This window comes from Eurytemora carolleeae, unplaced genomic scaffold (genome assembly GCF_000591075.1).
Source record: "Eurytemora carolleeae unplaced genomic scaffold, Eaff_2.0 scaffold962, whole genome shotgun sequence".
NCBI lineage: Eukaryota > Metazoa > Arthropoda > Copepoda > Calanoida > Temoridae > Eurytemora > Eurytemora carolleeae.
Window position 1 is genome coordinate 118,963 of NW_019396859.1, and position 12,933 is coordinate 131,895.

General features: G+C 34.4%; 1 long non-coding RNA gene across 1 annotated transcript; it reads left to right on the forward strand.

Annotated features, from left to right (window-relative positions):
• The first annotated feature begins 4,029 nt into the window (after positions 1-4,029).
• On the forward strand, positions 4,030-10,232 carry LOC111709467 (uncharacterized). Its single transcript, XR_002766867.1, has 3 exons — positions 4,030-4,165; positions 4,428-4,501; positions 10,070-10,232. It is a non-coding gene; the product is annotated as an uncharacterized LOC111709467 (long non-coding RNA).
• Positions 10,233-12,933: the final 2,701 nt, after the last annotated feature.

The following is a 12,933-nucleotide window of genomic DNA, read 5'->3' on the forward strand; positions in this document are numbered from 1 at the left end:
CCCCCCCCCCCTATTCTTTACTTCATGCATCCTTCATCAACCTTTGTTCTTTTCCGCTAAATATTAATTTTAAAAATATGAAAACCTCCCCCCCCCTTCATCCAGACTTCTAATTGCGCCTTCCATCATATATTCATTTATCATGAAGCTAGGGAAGGATTGGAGTGATAACTCGCCTACTCAATGAGGTACCTGGAGTTTCGTGAATCATAAATGTTTTGGTCGAATGATACAACATCTTTTCTTCTTTTCTATACTCAAGAAGGTTTTGAAACGGATAGGGAGGAATGAAAAAATGTTCAAGTCCAGCCCACCAAATAACCGAATAATTATCCCTTTTTAAAGGAAGTAGGTTGTTTGTCAATATGCAATTGGAAACTTATATTAATGATATTTTACTTAATTTTACAACGCTCAAATTTAGAGAATAAATGAGATTGATGTTTTAGAATCATTCATTACTCAAGTGTTTCAGACGCTAGACAGGTATAGAAATAGACAGATTGAGTGATAGCTAGACAGATAGACAGATAAAAGAAATACAGATAGACAGATAAAAGAAATACAGATAGACAGATACAAGAAAGACAGAAAGACAGATAGAATGATAGGCATATAGAAATTTAAACAGTTAGACAGATAGACAGATTGACATTTAGACAGATGAAAAGAAATACAGATAGACGTATAGACAGCTAGTCATGGGAAAACAGCATATCTAACATATTTTGAATGATAAATAATAAAATAAGATAATGTGTATTATTAAATCAACTAAAAAGATATTATGTAAATATCCCTGTAATGCTCTATCGCCTTAAAACCTCTTGACTTTTTCAATAAAGCAATTTATAAAATTTTATTTTATATAGTTTTCTTCATGATAATTGGACAAGATTGGTGATTGGGAAATTTTAATTATTCAATTTAATATGACTTGTCTATATACAAGCAAAATGTTATTTTAAAATTTAAAAAAAAATAAAGTTAACATTTTGACACACATATTGCCATTTTTAAAAACCATCTTAGGGCGATTAAAGTTGGAGTTATATCAAGGAACTGAATTCTGTCAGATCAAGTAATCAAAGTTTGAAATATCAAAGATTTACACCATTATGTTGCAACGACAAAGAAAAAATTAGTTTGTGTGCTATAATTTTCAGTTTCTTTCCACCCCCCCCCCCTGCCACGCCTTTTCAGAGTTATTTCTTTTCAAGAGTTTCATGTTTAAGCGCTTAAAATCTAATTGTTTAATTAGATATTTATAAAATAATTTCCTCCAAATTATCAAAAGTTCTTTGTTTTCCACCTAAATCATTTATTTTTTTTCATCTAATCATTAAAACATTTAAAATAAAACCTTTCTTTAATGTAACAAATAACACTTTTACAAAAAAAAGTTCCTAACCACTATTTTTTTTAAATGTGAAACGAAATCGGCTTATCTACACCTCATATTTTAGTTTAACAGATGTTTTCTATACTTTTGTTTTAAAATAATTTTTGCATTTTTGAAGAACACATTAGGGACACTTAGGTTTTACTTACTACGCGCTTTCCAACCAATATATTATTAAATAATCAAAGGTTTGCACCATCACAATGCAAAGAAAATTTAAGGTCTGGTAGAGGGTGTAAATCCTTGATGTCTGATTGGACAGAAGAAATTAATGTTTACTATGAAGATGAATTACAGTCAAATATATTTATTCCCACCGATCTACCTTAGTCTGTATATAAAACTTTATTTCATTCATTACAGTTTATCAAATAACAATTGGGGCCTGATGCAGCACTAAATGACATCTTTAATTTATTTTATTTAATGTCAAGTATTAACAAGCATTACAGGTCGTCAATGTTTATTGATAAAAATATCCCGTTTATTTTAAACATATTATAGCTCAATTTTAATCTATAAAACTTCAAATCTTTCATTTCTATAGGGTGGACCTGGATACTATAGATACATCCCATATCTCTGTATCATAAATTGTGCCGGATACTATAGATCCATCCTATATCTCTGTTCATATAGATACATTCTACATCTCTGTATCCTAGGGTATCCTGGATACTATAGATGCATACATCTTACATCCCTGTATCCTAGGGTGGACCTGGATACTATAGACACATCCTACATATCTGTATCATAGGATGTACCTTGATACTATAGATACATCCTACATCCCTGTATCCTAGGGTGGACCTGGATACTATAGATACATCCTACATATATGTATCCTAGGGTGTACCTGGATACTATAGATACATCCTACATATTTGTATCCTAGGGTAAACCTGGATACTATAGACACATCCTATATATCTGTATCCTAGGGTGAACTTGGATACTATAGATACATCCTTCACATATGTATCCTAGGGTGGACTTGGATACTATAGATAAATCTTTCACATATGTATCCTAGGTGGACCTGGATACTACAGATACAACCTACATATATGTATCCTAGGGTGGACCTGGATACTGATGAATTATAAACAATTAGTGATCTGGAGGAAGCATGGATTAAACTAGAGGGAGTGAGCAAATACCAGGGGTTTTAATCTTCACAAACATCGGGAACTATGAAAATTATGCCGAAGTCAATATTTACAAAGATAAAATATAACTTTGAGAAAATAAATAAATCTTTAGTGAAGAATTGTCGGATAGAGAGGAGAAGTAGGTTTGCAGGACCAGGAGAACAATAATTGATTCTGATTTCCTACACAAGCAGGGTTTAATGATGAAAAGGAGAAAAACCTTGTATAAACAGGACCTCAGCAGGGCTTAATGATGAACAGGAGATAACTCTGTATAAACAGGACCTCAGCAGGGTTTACTGAAGAACAGGAGAGAAGCCTGTATAAACAGGACCTCAGCAGAGTTTACTGAAGAACAGGAGAGAACTCTGTATAAACAGGACCTCAGCAGGGTTTACTGAAGAACAGGAGAGAAGCCTGTATAAACAGGACCTCAGCAGAGTTTACTGATGAACAGGAGAGAAGCCTGTATAAACAGGACCTCAGCAGGGTTTAATGATGAACAGGAGAGAAGCCTGTATAAACAAGACCTCAGCAGGGTTTAATGATGAACAGGAGAGAAGCCTGTATAAACAGGACCTCAGCAGGGTTTAATGATGAACAGGAGAGAACCCTGTATAAACAGGACCTCTGCAGGGTTTACTGATGAACAGGATAGAAACCTTATATACAGATGATATGAGCAGGGTTTAATGCTAAACAGGAGTAGAATATGGAACCATGTATAAACAGGCGTAGAATATGGAACCATGTATAAACAGGAGTAGAATATGGAACCATGTATAAACAGGAGTAGAATATGAACCTCTGTATAAACAGGATTAAAATATGGAACCATGTATAAACAGGAGTAGAATATGAACCTCTGTATAAACAGGATTAGAATATGGAGCCATGTATAAACAGAAGATGAATATGGAACCATGTATAAACAGTAGTATAATATGGAACCCTGTGTAAACAGGAGTAGAATATGGAACCATGTATAAACAGGGGTAGAATATGGAACTCTATATAAGCAGGAGTAGAATATGGAACCATGTATAAACAGGAGTAGAATATGGAACTCTATATAAACAGGAGTAGAATATGGAACCATATATGAACAGGAGTAGAATATGGAACCCTATATAAACAGGAGTAGATTATGGAACTTTATAAACAGGAGTGGTGTTTTGTGGAGTTAGGGTTCTGGATCCAGACTTAGAATACTCCGGAATAAGGTTTATTGAAGATTTAAATCCGTACTGGATCAGGATAAATAAAAGGTTAATAGTAACCTTAAACCCGTCCTTGCTCAGGTTTAAGATTAAATATCCTGAAGGTTCTAGTCTAACTGATAATGGTTCATAAATTCCGGTGATAGTATAGATACATAATATGAATTAACCCTTAAAAGTATTGTTGAATGATTACTACGTAATGACGACTTTTACCGACAAATAATTTTAGTACGCGGTATATATGCGTCTTTGTTAAAACCCTCGAGTCAGGGCCGGGTTCAATTATTCTATACAAAGTCAAATTCCGATCCGTTGAAAATGGTTTAAAATGAGGATCGGTTTGAGTTAAGATCGAAGTCTCATCAGATATTGTAGAGATACTTGAGGTATAAAAATTTAAGGGTATAATATTGAGTTTCAGTACGAGAACTTGAAGGGTTAGATTTCTTTTCATACTCCCCCGTCATACGTCTCCTTCCGGATAGCAGAGGGACAGGCCTATGGGGGAACTGAGCTATTGATTCGCCCTACATACAGATTTTATTTATTTACCCTATATGTTTTATTTGTGATTAGTTTTATCGTTCATACACATTCTTTGAATACTTATGATTTTAAATATTGTAATAGTATTTTTTACTTTTATAGAATAAACGCTGCATAGAACTCTGTCTTCATTAGTTCAGTTTCTGTTATATTCTTCTCTACACGATGACTTCAAGGTAGTTCTATTGGATGATCAGAAACGTGTATCTCTAAGGTTTCTCGATATTCGTCGTCGCCGATTTGTGACGAAACAAGTGGAATATGGAACCCTGTAAAAACACCAGTTAAATATGGAACCATGTATACACAGAAGTAAAAGCGTGATAAAATTCTTATGTAAAATTTGATTGCTAACCTTTTTCCAGAATTTTGCATTTTTTGTTTTCAATTCAACGACTTTACTATAAATAGATGAATTCGCTATACAATGGTATTACTACTGGCTTATACAATAGTTTCTTAACTATATTCATTATTCAATATTCGTTGGTATACATTACAGACACGGTAAACCCATTAGGTATTAGTGGAAATCACTTTTTACTGGTTAAAAGATGGCTTAACAGCCAGGGTATGCAAATTGTGGTTGAAGAGAGGGAAGGGGGCCATACTTAAGAAATAATCAATTTTACTACTCTAAAAATAGTAAGGTTTTCAATTATGAAACATACAAAAAAAAACCTAAAAAAACGACCTTCTACAAAAAGTGTGAGTTATCACCNCTATCCCCCCCCCCCCCTAAACTGCATGGTCTCTGAAACGCCCCTAACCTTCCCCCTCTGTTTGTGACAACCCTGAGTTAGGAGGAGAAGCATCATAAAGGATTCTTTTCCCTGTAATTATTGAGGATGTAGAGAATAGAAGAATTCCAGTACAGGCAATTATACAACCTGGGCGGCCACCTTACTCAGGGTATACCTAGATACCTTACTCTTTACTCAGGGCATACCTAGATACTTTACTCTTTACTCAGTGTATACTTTGATACCTTGCTCTTTACTCAGGGTATACCTAGATACCTTACTCTTTACTCAGTGTATACTTAGATACCTTACTCTTTACTCAGGGTATACCTAGATACCTTACTCTTTACTCAGTGTATACTTAGATACCTTACTCTTTACTCAGTGTATACTTAGATACCTTACTCTTTACTCAGGGTATACCTTGATACCTTACTCTTTACTCAGGGTATACTTAGATACCTTACTCTTTACTTAGGGTATACCTAGATACCTTACTCTTTACTCAGGGTATACCTAGATACCTTAATCTTAATTCAGGGTATTCCTTGATACCTTACTCTTTACTAAGGGTATACCTTGATACCTTAATCTTAATTCAGGGTATTCCTTGATATCTTACTCTTTACTTAGGGTATACCTAGATACCTTACTCTTTACTCAGGGTATACCTAGATACCTTACTCTTAACTTAGGGTATACCAAGATACCTTACTCTTTACTCAGGGTATACCTAGATACCTTACTCTTTACTCAGGGTTACCTAGATACCTTACTCTTTACTCAGGGTATACCTAGATACCTTACTCTTAACTCAGGGTAAACCTAGATACCTTACTCTTAACTCAGGGTATACCTAGATACCTTAATCTTAACTCAGGGTATACCTAGCTTGGTAAGTTGATACCTTTTTCTTTCTTCATACTTTAGAAGGGGGTAGGAAGGGGAGGGGAGTTGGTTGGAAAGGGGGGGGATAGAAAATATGGATGGGAGGATAAGGGTTAAGAGGAAGGAAGGGGTTGGCTTGAATAATTAATCTACTAATGATAAATATCACACAAATCAGCACTATACCAATTATAATCATTAACTCCGAATAATCTGCATCCTAAAATAAAAGGGAGAGTACGCAAATATCAAAAAGAATCAAATAATTCAATTTGAAATGACCCTTTATTTAAAGTGACCATTTACACCTATATCTGAGTAACTAACAATGAAATATTTGTTTTTCAATCTTAACAATTGATGCATTCTGGCATTTTCTTCTTGTTTCTGTTGCATAAATCTGCAAATCACTTTTACAGATAAATAACATTAGAAAATAGTCAACTTTCCGCTTTAAAACAATTTTTCATAAATACTTGATCAGACAAAGGTTTAAAAGGTACAGTAGTGAATAGGACATGCTACTCTATTAATGGAAGAACAATTAAAATCCCGTTTAGTTGAGTGAGTCTTTTCCGAATCGATTGAAGCGTAGAACTCAATTAGCTTTCTAACTATAACATCTATATATAAATTTGGCTTGTCTGTCTGTTTGTCTGTTTGGGTGTCAGGGTGAATGATAAAAATTTAAAAAATGTGTTTTAAAGGTTTTTAATTTTGTACAAAAATTTAAATTCTTGAAAATCCGCGAAATTTTTTTCTTCTTTGTTTTAACATGTAAACAAAAAGAACATGTTCACAATTTAAATAAAAGATGGGCGCGAAGCGCCCTAAAAGCCTAGTTATTTTAAATATACCTTATCAGATACTTAAAGACACCATAATTGATAAATATGTTTTTACAATTTTTTTTTTAATTTACATATTTTAATATATAAGTTCCAAACTTGTTACACTTTAAGATTATGTCCTTTTTATTTTAAAATCTATAAATTTTAATTATTTCTAAATTAGATAATTAAAGAAGGTAAGCCCAGATAAAATTGATGTAATTAGTCCAGGTTGATGAGGTTTCAATTTAATGAAGAGAAATTATAAAAATCGATAAATTCAAGAAAAGTCGGAAAAAGGGCTGGATAGTTTTTGAAGATTAATGTCAAAGTTTTTTTCGGTTTCATTGCTAAACCATTTATACTTTCTGCAGCCTTGGATAGGATGATTTCAAAGCTCTAAACCATGAAACCTAGTGATTTATCTTTTAATTATGTACTGTATAGTACTGTACTGTATAGTACTGTACTGTATAGTACTGTACTGTATAGTACTGTACTGTATAGTACTGTACTGTATAGTACTGCACTGTATAGTACTGTACAAAACATCTTTTATTGCATGGCAGTCGGCTCAACGAAACATCTGGATAACATTTTTTGTTCGAATTAGGAACGTGAGGTAATAAAGGTATAAGAAAATATTATATTAATTGTAAATCTCTATCTCTCTATCTGCAGATTTTTGGAGCGTTCAACCAAAACTTTTAATTTGTTTTTATTAAAGAAATACAAAATGTAATTTTAATTCATTGACTTTAGATTGTTTTACATCTTACTTGGTTTGAAAATTCTTCTAAATTTGAATGTTATCAGGTCGAATTAGACAGTTGTTAGTGATGGATTCCATCTTTATACATATTTGTCCAATTTTGTTTGGTATCCAATAAGCGTAAAACGGCTAAACTAATCGGGCTCATTTTTTTGCGATATCCGCCAGGAACCGCCATATCTGATGCGTCAAATCTGTGTACCGCAGTGGGAGGAGATCAAAACAAAGAATTCAGGGGCAACGTATCATTTTTGAGGGAAAAGGGCCCAAGGGGTGGAATAAAAATATTTGTATTTTCCATATTGACCAGAAAGCCAAAAATCATATGTATTCGCTCTAACTTGATATATTAACTTGTTTTTTGTTGGACTGTAATATCACATCAGAGTTCTAGTCATCTCCCTTCAACTTCTGTGGGGGTACTGGGTTTGTTTACATTACTCCCACAGTGTACAGTACATAATATGCGTATATCTGAGTTGGGCGTTCCTGTATGTAGTTCCTTGTATCTCACAAGGTTTACACCAGATCCGAATTTCAGGATGTAACTTTAAAAAAATGTAATTTTCAAAATCTAATACATTCGCAACTTAAATTTATGATATCTATACGCAAAAAAAACAGGAAACTGGTCGCCATTTTGTATATTTACGTCCGTGTATGTTGAAGAAATTTTACCTAAACATTGGGTTTAAAGAGTTTAAAGGGACTGTAATCGTAATTTCAAGTGACAATTCATGCAAAGAGGGGAGTGCGCGATTTACAACGGTTCCCTTTAAAACTTAGACTGTTCATCGAGGGCAGAGAACTCCGTGTGTTTATATATAAAATGGTGTTCAAATTATCTAAAAACTGAACCTCCTGTTATTCCAGGTCCAACGAGGGTTTCCTAAATTAAAATATTTAATATTTATTTTCTGCGACTTCTAGAACGTAAATGTAAATAACTCTTTAGTATAAATCATCTTGCAGCCCAAGGTATGAACAATTACAAGTGTTTCTGTTAATAAGGATAAGTTTTTCATCCATTATGAGTCAAAGGCATAAAGTTTACTGTTGTTAATCGGGCGCACCACTCTACAAATTGTGGAGTGGTGACCTAAAATTACGCATACAGTCCCTTTAAAAGGCTCGGAGCGTCTTGAATTTCTGATTACATCTATATTTAACTGTATTGTAATGTGGCGTGCGTGTGAACCATTGATCTATTGAAGAACGCGCGTGAACAGGAGAAGATAAGAGAAGATTAAAAAAACCTAAACTAAGTCCCGTCCTTATCCCTGCCACCAACCAGTAATTTATCGGCTCAACAATCCCAAATTTGCATTCGGATGAAAAGAATTTTGATTCAAGTTTTGAGAATTTAGGTTTCGGGTCGGTAAATAGTCGTTACATAGTTCCCACACCTACTGTAACCTACAGACAAGATCAATTAGGTTTTTATACTGAACCTAGAGCTGTAATATTCAGTTCACAAATATACAGATTTGCAATTTTACCAGTTGTCAGCTTTTTAAACCATTCCGTTTTCCTCTTTAGGCTTGACCTATCTTCCATCTCCCAATATTACATATTACTTCCATTATTCTCTCTCACACCTTTCTTTCTTTTATTTTCTATCAGTTATAACTGACACCTCTTTATCCATAAAACCATTTATATCCTTTTTCTGTCCCCTCAATTCTTAAAGGGCCAGTGAATCCCTTTTTTTCCTTCCCCTTTTCGTCTATTCTTGCTCCTCCCATCCCTTTTTTATCTTCTTTTACCCCCTTCTAACCACTCCACTCCCTTCTTCCATCTTTTCTAAATCTTCTTTTATCTCCTCTCTTCTAACCACTCCACCCCCTTCCTCAATCTTTTCTAAATCTACTTTTATCNAAGATACATGAATATATAATCTCTAGGTCTGCTGGAGAACTTTAAGATACATGAATATATAATCTCTAGGTCTGCTGGAGAACTTTAAGATACATGAATATATAATCTCTAGGTCTGCTGGAGAACTTTAAGATACATGAATATATAATCTCTAGGTCTGCTGGAGAACTTTAAGATACATGAATATATAATCTCTAGGTCTGCTGGAGAACTTTAAGATACATGAATATATAATCTCTAGGTCTGCTGGAGAACTTTAAGATACATGAATATATAATCTCTAGGTCTGCTGGAGAACTTTAAGATACATGAATATATAATCTCTAGGTCTGCTGGAGAACTGTAAGATACATGAATATATAATCTCTAGGTCTGCTGGAAAACTGTAAGATACTTGACTTAAATATATAATCTCTAGGTCTGCTGGAGAACTGTAAGATACATGAATATACAATCTCTAGGTCTGCTGGAGAACTTTAAGATACATGAATATATAATCTCTAGGTCTGCTGGAAAACTGTAAGATACATGAAAATATAATTTCTAGGTCTGCTGGAGAACTGTAAGATACATGAAAATATAATCTCTAGGTCTGCTAGAAAACTGTAAGTTACATTAATATATAATCTCTAGGTCTGCTGGAGAACTGTAAGATACTTGGCTTGAATACTAGAGAACTCCCAAACTCCGGATCTGATCTTGTGAGAACCTGCAACGGTCATGTGAAACCACGCTCCATATCCAATCCAACCGGAGCAGGATCAAGACTCACAGGTTCATGTGCATGTGAAACCACGCTCCAGTTGGATNTGAAACCACGCTCCAAATCAAATCCAACTGGAGCAGGATCAAGACTCACAGGTTCATGTGCATGTGAAAACACGCTCCAAACTGAATCCAACCGGAGCTGGATTAAGACTAACAGGTTCATGGACATGTGAAACTACGCTCAAGATCCAATCCAACCGGAGCAAGATCATGACTCACAGGTTCATGCTCAAAATCCAACTTAAACAGAAACAGGGCCCACAGGTTATTGTATATGTAAAATCACGCTCTAAGTCCAATCCCACAGGAGCAGGATTAAGACTAACAGGTTCATGGACATGTGGAACCACCCTCCAAATCTATTCCAACCGGAGAAGAAACAAGTCTCACAGGTTTATGTACATATGAAACCTAATTTCAAATTCCAACTGGAGCAGAAACAAGATTCACAGGTTCATAACACCTGTGGAAGCTGAATTTTAAATAAGAATTAAAAATGCCCCAAAAAACTGAAAATACAGAATTCAAAGTTAAAGTTTAAGATCGAATTTTTGTTAAAACCATCGAAACAAACAGTAAAGCCGGTTAGGCCTGAAATGAACTCAAACCTTAGAGTCCTGTTAGGCCTGAGTTCTACTCAAAGCTATCAATCCAACTAAACCTGAAATTTACTCAAACCTGTAAATCTTGTTGAACCTGAAACGTTCTCAAACCTGTGAGCCCTATTAAGCCTGAAATATTTTCAACCCTTACAGCCTGTTAAGGAGGAAATGTGCTCAAACCTGTGAGGCCTGTCAAACCTGAACTGTGCTTAAACTTCTGTTTCAAGATAAACTTGAAATGTGCCTAAACCTGTAAATCTTCTTAAGCCTTAAATGTACTGCAACCTGTGAATCCTGATTTGAAAGATTAAATCTAAGCACACTTCCTTTTCATTCTAAACATTACACGGCGATAGACAAACAATTACACACTGCAGTTGTAAACCAAAACTTCAACAACGGGGCCTAAGGAACAAAAAATTCAACAAAATAAAATAATCTTGGTTTACAAATACCCCCCCCCCTCCCCCTCCTCTCTCTTCTTTGTATTGAGAACTATTGAGCTTGTGCCATTTTAGAACAAATATCATATTCCAGGGAAAATTGAAAAAATGCTAAATTTGTATTTTTTAAATTTCACATTTCATCGATGGCAGCTCAAAAAAAAAAATGCTAAAACTTTGTTTTTAAAATATTTTTTTTTGAAAGTTTCATTTTTCTATCTCTATCTAAAGCAGACATTATTGGAAAAAAGAATAGAACTTGTAAAATATCAAATGAACGCTGCGTACACCAAAGACGATAATAAAGTCTCCTTGTGTGAAGAAATCTTCTCACCGTAATGGCGCGTGAGTGGAATTTTGATGATTCATCGTGAATATGACGCCAGTTTGGAAATATAAAATATGACGCTGGATGAGAGTCTTGAAAACTCTTAAATTCTGTTATAAAACCTACAAGAAGGGGTTCACGTGAACAAAACTTTTTTGTTTTGTTTTAAAACTTATTCATTTAGTAATTAGAGAATTTATAGAGCTTTTATATGGTTTAGTTTATATTATATATTTTTCTGTTCTGTAATCTCTAGGTCTGCTGGAGAACTTTAAGATACATGAATATATAATCTCTAGGTCTGCTGGAGAACTTTAAGATACATGAATATATAATCTCTAGGTCTGCTGGAGAGCTTTAAGATACATGAATATATAATCTCTAGGTCTGCTGGAGAGCTTTAAGATACATGAATATATAATCTCTAGGTCTGCTGGAGAACTTTAAGATACATGAATATATAATCTCTAGGTCTGCTGGAGAGNTGTTACTTGAACTTGATGTGCATCGGGAGGATTAGGTTTAAGGTTTATCAGCCTCAATCTTTTTATTTCAAGGGATGTCTCATAATCACGAAACTTCAATTAAAGGAATTGAGTCTTTGCCGGGGCTAGGCTCAGGGTTTAATGCGGGGGAGGGGGCGTTTGGCCGAGCACCGCGGCTAGGAAGGCCGAGAGGCAGGCATATACAAATGTATAATATTTATATTTGTATTCTCGTAGAAACTAGGAGACGTGAAATAACCTTCTGAAATTACGTTTATTTCAAAATCAATTTAAATGCATACAATAAATGGAAGAAAATAGCTGGGTCTAAGAAATTTTAAGGGTTTTCTTTTTTAAATCCCGATTGAGAAAATATAACTTTACTTGTTAGTTGTCTGCAAATGAAAAGATTTCCAGAATAACATAGAAAAGTAGTAATTATGGGTAAAGTTTTTATGTTTCTCCAGAACGGGTATCCTTTTCACACCCCCTCCCACTANTCCTCTACTCAATATATATAGAGCAATCTTAGGACGTATGCTGCTAGGACGGATATAATGAATATAGAGGAGAACAGGAGAAACTAGACCAAACCTATCCTCTACTCTACTCAATTTATATAGAGCAATCTTTGGACGTATGATGCTAGGACGGATATAATGAATATAGAGGAGAACAGGAGAAACTAGACCAAACCAATCCTCTACTCAATATATATAGAGCAATCTTAGGACGTATGCTGCTAGGACGGATATAATGAATATAGAGGAGAACAGGAGAAACTAGACCAAACCTATCCTCTACTCTACTCAATTTATATAGAGCAATCTTAGGACGTATGCTGCTTGGACGGATATAATGAATATAGAGG